We start from the raw sequence: 8,283 nt of genomic DNA on the forward strand, positions 1-8,283 counted from the left end.
GCTCTGATACCAAACCTGTGGCGCCCTCCAAACCCGGGTCAGAAGTTTGGGGTCCACACACACACCTTAATTATAACCTGCTTATAACAATAATAAAGATAATAATAATATATGCAGTGACCCTACTTACCAACCACCACAGACCGCAACAGGTTAAAGTATGCACACAAGCCACACACACTAATATATTACAAACCGTTCAAATCCCAACTATTTCAAACTCAAACTGAGTATTAAACATTATTACAAACTTTTACAAACTTAAATTATCCCAAAAGAAGCCTACTAGCTCAGCTTTCTCAACCTGAACCCCTAGCTCTCGCGCTGGACTGGGGATCCTCGCTACCAACTGGTTCCTTTTTAACTGGAAAGAATATAAACAACATCGCACAAATGAGCTAACTAGCTCAGCAAGTCACAACGACAAAACTGAGAATAATGATCATCAGGTGAATATGATTATGATATCAAGTGAACAATGGATTATGATTTAGAATTGGATATTATACTTTTAATTTAAAAACCAAGGTTAGGCTGCTGATCAGTCACGCACTAACCCCGAGCAAGGCACACAACATTGCTCTAACTACTGGATCCAAGGCATACATTGGCCTAACTTGACCATTATATGGTCTGACCACGAATCTGGTCCACAATTTTATAAAAACAATCCAATTCTAACATAATAACAGAATATGCAATAATAAACAATAACCGAAATCATTAACAACAATAAATGTTTAACAATGAAAGGGTTTCAATCCTTGTAAGGATCAATATGGCAATTTAAAAGCTTGGATGCTGGGTAATGAAAGAATTGGATAACAAAGGAATCAACATTTCAGGGTTTCAAAGATTTGGGCTTTCAAAGCATAGGATACAATGATTGAATGTACAAGTAATTCAGTTCAGTGTTTGGGATTTTGTTTACATGTATTTGTGGAGTAGTATCGTATACTTGAGATTTGTGTTTAGGTATACAACAATCAATGGTCTAGAAAGAATAAGGTTCATGGCTCAAGAATAATAACTGGAATCAGGGTTTAGGTTTCAGTGCTTCAAAGCACTTGCAATATCAACAAGACTATCACGTATTACAATATTTCGAGAAAGTTCGAAATACTTGTCTGATATTAGCTTACTACACTGCACTCGCTTCCAATCACAAGCGTCTTACTCCTCAACTATCTGTTTCCCTTTCCTACGTCTTGCCTCTTCTTGATTTCTGCAGGTGTATGGATTACAGAATCTGGTAGAGCTCTTCAAGACCTTCAGATTGGTTACTCGAGCTTTCCAAACCGAATTCAATAACACCTCCAAATGCTTGTTTGATTCTTAGAACAGTTTTAGGAAATTAGGGTTTTTCTCTGAATATTATATAATTATCTGTCTGCAATTGATTTTGATACGAAATAAAATACGGAAAAAGGCTATTTATAATTACAGAAAATTAGTATCCCGTTGGATCATTCCGGATATAAAACGGTATGTTTATTTGTAAAAACTGATCCAAACGGTATCGGTTTTCGGGATAATTATCCAAATCAGTACAATTTGTACTGCGGTCTTGGTCTCAGCGCCTGGTTACACGTATTACGAAGTGATAATTGTGATAGTTTAATAAAAAGCTCCCGTTTATAAAAAATACGGGTTTTATTCATTTACCGAAACGAATATTGTATCGAAAATGTTGCGCCGGGACCCGCGCAGGAAAACCGTACGCCGGATCGAAAAAGTCGAAACATGGAAAATGCTCGGAATATTACAATTAGGTTAGGAAGGAGTTCTCGAAAGAGTTTCGGGTTCCAAAAACGTAACAACGGTTGACGTCGGTTGGTTCCCGTTTTTATAAAATAGATTTTAATTACCCGGAAAAAGATTTTAGAAATTTTAGATGATTCTTATAAATCCATAAACCAACATAAAAATAATTAGAAAGATATGACAATTATCTATATTTTATTTTGGACATATAAAAATTAAAATACTCAATTAATATTATTTTTGAATAACCAAGTACATATAACACTTTAACAATTAACTCACAGAATAGATACTGAACACACATAATAATTATTTAATTGAAAAAATAATTACACGATATATCCCGGATATTACATCATCAATATTTGTGACACTTTCAAGTTCAACAGTGTTTTTGAAGATGCTATAAAGCTGAGGCTTTCCCATTCTCTTTGAGGGATAAGGCTAAGTTCTGGTTGCATTCTCTACCAGCAGGTTCTATCAATACTTGGGAGGATCTTGCTCAAAATTTTCTTACTAAATTTTTCCCTATGGCGAAGACAGCTGCACTCAGGAATGCTCTTACTCAATTTGCGCAGCAATCGGGAGAAATTCTATGTGAAGCTTGGGAGCGCTACAAAGAGATGCTTAGGAAGTGTCCTCATCATGGAATGCCTGATTGGATGATCATCAATTGTTTTTATAATGGTTTGGGAGCACAGTCTAGACCCATACTTGATGCAGCATCAAGCGGACTATTATGGGCAAAAAGCTATGAGGAAGCTTTTGGTCTAATTGAACTGATGGCTGCTAATGAATCTCAGTATCCAACCCATAAATTACCACTGGGCAAGGTAGAAGGAGTTCTGGAAGTGGATACAGCTACGGCTATCGATTCTCTGGCTAAGTATGGTGTTAATCAGATAACCAGTGTTGTGAGTTGTTTGCAGGTTCACATGCGATGGAGCAATGCGATATATCTATTGTATCAGCTCAATTTGTGAGCAACTTTCAGAGATCGCAGCAACCAGTTCCAGACACTTATCATCCTGACAACTGGTATCATCCTAACTTCAGCTGGAGCAACAATCAGAATGCGATGCAACAGCCGTTCCAGCAGTTTGGAAACAAGCAATTCAATCCTCCTAGTTTTCAGCATCAATTGGCACCAAGACAACAACTCCAACTTCAATAACAAACTCATGGTGTAGGTCAATCTTTGAATGAAAAATCTGAATTGGAGGAGTTGTGGCTTATGTACAAAAACCAGGCTCTTATATACCAAAGCCAGGCTGTTTCTATCAAGACTCTGGAGAACCAAATAGGGCAAATTGTTAACGCCTTATTGAATCGACTACCTGGAACGCTTTCTAGTGATACAGAAGCCAATCCATGCTAGAGGGAAGTTAACGAATAGGTGAACGCCATCACCTTGAGATCCGAAAAGGTCGCAAGCCGCCAAATTCAGCAAGACAAAGAGTCTGAAAATTTTGTCCAGAATGCAGGTGTCTACACCTTTGCCAAATCCAGAAAATGAGATTGAGCTGAAAAAGTTGTGCAGAAGGATGCCGAGGTGGAACCGAAGAAGAAAGTTGTTGAAAGCAATCCTCCTGAGGGTAATACAGGGGATAAACAGGTCTACCCACCTCCGCCATATCCTAAAAGGCTTCAAAAGCATAAGTTTGACAAACAATTTGCCAAGTTTTTGGAAGTTTTCAAGAAGCTGCATATCAACATACCTTTTGTTGAAGCTCTAGAACAGATGTCGAGCTATGCTAAGTTCATGAAGGGTATTCTATCACGGAAATTAAACCTTGAGGAGTTGGAAACCGTTGCTCTAACGGAAGATTGCAGTGCTGTGCTGCAACAGAAACTACCTCCTAAGCTTAAAGATCCAGGAAGCTTCACGATACCTTGCAGCATTGGCAATCTGTCATTCGACAAGTGTTTGTATGACTTGGAAGCTAGAATCAATCTGATGCCCTTGTCAGTATTCAAGAAACTTGGACTACCTGATCCAAAACCTTTGAACATGTCTTTGTAGTTGGCTGATCGTTCCATCGCTTATCCGCGAGGAATAGTGGAGGATGTCTTAGCTAAGGTGGATAAACTCATCTTCCCTGCTGACTTTGTAATTCTTGATTTCAAGGAAGATAAAAAGATTTCCATCATCCTTGGAAGACCATTTTTGGCTATAGGCCAAACTATGAATGATATGCAAAAATGAGAGCTTACGATAAAGGTTCAAGATCAGAAGGTCACTTTTAGTGTGTTCAAAGCAATAAAGTTATCCAAAGATAAAGAGCAGTGCTTTAAAGTAGAGTGGGTCGACTCTGTCGTGAATTCGGAGCTTGATCAATTGCCAAAGTCAGATACCTTATAAAGAGCCTTAATAAGGGAATCAGTTTTTGAAGATGAAAAAGGAGCAGAGCAACTGCAGGTTTTGAATGCACCTTCGTGGAAGAGGAAGTTGGATATGCCATTCGATTCTCTTGGGTTAGCAGAGCTGAAAATTTCTCAGGAGCGTCTCGAACCGTCGATTGAAGAAGCTCCCACATTTGAACTCAACCCACTACCAGATCACTTGAGTTATGTATTTGCAGGTGCACCCCCTGACAAGGGGTTGAAATATATCTATGATAATCTAAAGGGTGACTGGCCGGTTCAGCCCGTGCTTATAGAGGGTCCCTCTCGTGCACCAGAGACAGTTGACAGGTTTGGTCTTGGTGATGCGCATTATAGAAGGTTGATTCGGCGTATTGAGGCCATGCATGACTTCCACCGACACACACTCTCGGTACTATTTTCCGAGACTCTGGTGTCGAGGTTGATTGGCCACCTGATCCTTCACCCGAAGAGGGTGATCCTCCCGCTAACTAGGTATGCCTGAAATCCTTATTATTACCTTTAATGAGGACATTAAAAATATTAAGTTTGGGGGTGATAATGTAAGTATTAGTTTGTGTGTGTCCATATAGATTCATATAGATTCATGTTGCATGTTTAGTTGTAACTCATTTATATTTTTTGCATGATTGTTCATATATGATATTTTTTTATGTGATTTCATTTAATTGCATGTACATACATATAACATGATCCCTTAGGTTGAGTTGTTTCTGATTGATAAGTTGATGTTAAATTGGAGTGTGGTGATGACGAATAGAGGGTTGTTTAAGTCCTAATGAATTGATTTGCATGCCAGAAAAAAAATTCACAAGTCTTATAGGTTGCTTTTGATCTAGATCATGATCATACTTGTTTATTTGTTGAATTTAATCACTTGGTTATATTTAGAATTTTTGCTATTCTCGTAATGACTTAGGACATTGATTTTTAAAACTAGAGAAAAGCAGGATTTCATTGCTAGTTGTGAAATAAGGCTAGGCATCAAATGGCTAGTAGCCGGCTCATATTTTATGAGTATTCTAGGGTTGAATGAAATGGGGTGAAATGCACTCATTCAGAAATTCATAAAAAAAGAGCAAAAGAAAAAAAAAGTATGAATTTATGCATAATTGATCAAGAATGAGCTCTTTAATACTCGAGTTACTAAGTTCTAGGGGACTTTGTGCCTAGTGACCTAAGGCTTTGATAGTCTGGGATCCGCTAACCTAATGCTCGCTACATGGGTATTATTGTATAAGTCTTGTGGGACCTCATTCATTCACCGTCAAATAAGCATCTTTGTTATGTGTTCAATAATAGTGTGAATCCTTGTATAACTCTAGTAGGAAGGAGGTATTGTGAGTTATTATGCGTTTAACATCTATTCTGTTTATAAACTGGTGATCATTTTGATGATATATAAGTTATGGTTATTGATCTAGTTTTGAGAGTATATTTTTCAAGCATCCGCACACGCACAATTCTGGGTTGTGAGTTGGTTTGTGGGGTTTATTCGAACTCTGTTTTAAGTCATTGCATTCTTAGAGGCAATCGCTTGTTGGTTGGTCATGGTTATTCTGAGGGTATCGATTGCATTATCATTTAGTTGCATTCATGTATTAGTTTTATTTTGTAATTTTTGAGTCTGTTTATGCTTGAGGACAAGCATCAATTCAAGTTTGGGGGTGTGATAAGTGGATTTTATATCTACTTGGAACGCTTCATTACAAGCTTAAGTTGGTGTTTTGGACTCAAGTTATTGGTATTTTTGATATATTTTTGTGTTATTGCATTTTAGGCATCAGTTAAATGAAGAAAGGAGTTTTTCAAGGAAATATTCTGAAAAGAGATAAGTTTTGGACGCCTATTCCATTCTTAAGTTATAGAGAATCTCGTTAGCTTCGCGTGGGCAGTTGAATCGCCTAATTCTGACGAGCAGAACTCAAGATACAGCCAAAACAAGAATCAGCAGAAAAATCCAGAAGTCAGGAGCGACCGCCCCCAAAACCAGTGCGGCCACCTCGCCTTTCTGCCAAAAAAACCAGCGCACCCGCGCTGATTTGAGCGCGGCCACCCCACCCTATTTCTGCACCAGAATCCTGATTTTAGTCGAAGTTAAAGATTTTGAGGGTCCTGGTCATCCTGGAGCCTATATATATATATATATATATATATCAGTAAAAAGATGTTTTTAACAAGAAGGAGCAAGGGGAGAGCAATAAGAAGACCTAGAGAGCACGAGACGACTACAAATAAGAAGACTTTTGTATTCTTCAATATAGTTGATACTTTGGATGCTTGTTTTCGATTTGTTTTTGAACCCTAGTACTCTTATATTGTTTTATATCATGTTTTCATTGGAACCCATGGTGACGATGAGTTCGGTTATGAACTAATCGTTATCGTGGGGTTCTAACGAATTTACTTATGTATTTCTATAGTTAAATTATTTCAATATCTTGGTGTGTGGTGATTGATTGATATCCTAGTATTGGTTGTGCTTATTCGTCTTATGTGCATAACTAACATATAAGATAGCGTGTTAATCTCTATTGAAGCGACTGTGAATATAGAGGTTTAGAACTTGCCATGCTAGCATAGATTCATGTATTGGTTATGCATGATTCTTAGGTAATCTTAACCATATTACTTACCCTATGTAATCACGATAGATAACTTGTTCATTAAACCTTTATGTTGTCAAATTCTATAGATATATAGGATCTTAACATAATTGGTGTCTATTCAGCTTCTATCTCTTTTGTGGATATCTGATAGTAGGGTATTCGTACAACGAAAGTTGGCGTTTACCAGTTCCGTGTTATCTTATTAGTTGTCATCACCATTGCATGCTAAGGTTAAGAACAATGACTTTAAATGAAGTAGTAACGAAGTTGGAATCCCATGTTTATCTCATATATTTAATTCAATCACGTTTATTCTTAGTTAATGTTAATTAGTATAATCTCTTAGTTAATCAAAACTCAATCTGTTATTTGTCTTAGCATTGAACAATAGCCATACCATTGTTGCATAGGTGCATAATCTTAAGTTAACTAAAAAGAGTCTTTGTGGGAACAAATCTGATTTATATCTTATACTACTTGCGAACGCATATACTTGCGTGTAATAATAATTAAATCGGTGATCGATTAAACCTTTTGTGTATAATGTACAATGTACTATAATCCTTTTAACCATATATTATAGATTAAACTCGAGGCATGTTATGTGTCATCCTCTTCATAATTTAATCCAGGTTTCCTTGATCGATGAGTAGACTATAACATCAAATCAACATTTGAGCATGGCCATGCATTTCATAGTCTAACTCAAACAAGAGGCCAATATTATCACTCCTAAAATAGGAGGGTTAAATCCTTTCTAGATCATTCATATTTCTCAAATGATTCATAATATACCCAATATACACTTTTATCATCACCCGGTCAAAGGTAACTTTTAATGCAACCAAAGTATATTAATTCTCATATAGAAATATAATGATTTCAAGTCTAAGGACCAATACATCATTATCACTGTTAGAATTACTTATGACACAACAGACATGTAGAATCTCACATTGGGTCTTCCAGCACCATGTATATAATACATGTGCCTGTGTTTTGACTTTAGTATCACTATACCTATGATCAATGAGATGTGATCATCAGTCAACATTCACACTAGTCTTAATGCATTATTATTGTCCCTTAATAATAATAATCGACTAGGGATCTTTAGGAATATCGACACTATTCTCATAATCTCATTTCTAAGTCACGTACTTAGAGATATAAAATTACATATCATATTGCAAGGACATTTATTAATCTAACATCTTATCGCAGAAAATAAAGATATAATAAATTACTAAAGAATAATCCATATAATCAGAATTAATAATCCAAATGTTTCATAATATAAACATAATAGTGTTTTCTCTAGGGCACAAACACTAACAATCTCCCACTTACACTAGAGCCAATCACCCAGATATCTAATACCCATGGAACTAGTATGACCTTCATGCTTTTGCTGTGACAAAGCCTTAGTCAGTGGGTTTGCAACATTATCATCAGTATGCACTTTACATATATGTATATCTCCTACATACACCAAGAATGAATCTTTAGTCCTTTTCAAATACTT

The 8,283-nt window shown here is 36.6% G+C and overlaps 1 non-coding gene across 1 annotated transcript; it reads right to left on the reverse strand.

Annotated features, from left to right (window-relative positions):
* Positions 1–2,309: 2,309 nt before the first annotated feature.
* On the reverse strand, positions 2,310–2,416 carry LOC141662709 (small nucleolar RNA R71). The gene has a single exon (XR_012550809.1). It is a non-coding gene; the product is annotated as a small nucleolar RNA R71 (small nucleolar RNA).
* Between the last annotated feature and the right edge of the window lie 5,867 nt (positions 2,417–8,283).

This window comes from Apium graveolens, chromosome 5 (assembly GCF_009905375.1).
Source record: "Apium graveolens cultivar Ventura chromosome 5, ASM990537v1, whole genome shotgun sequence".
Classification (NCBI taxonomy): domain Eukaryota; kingdom Viridiplantae; phylum Streptophyta; class Magnoliopsida; order Apiales; family Apiaceae; genus Apium; species Apium graveolens.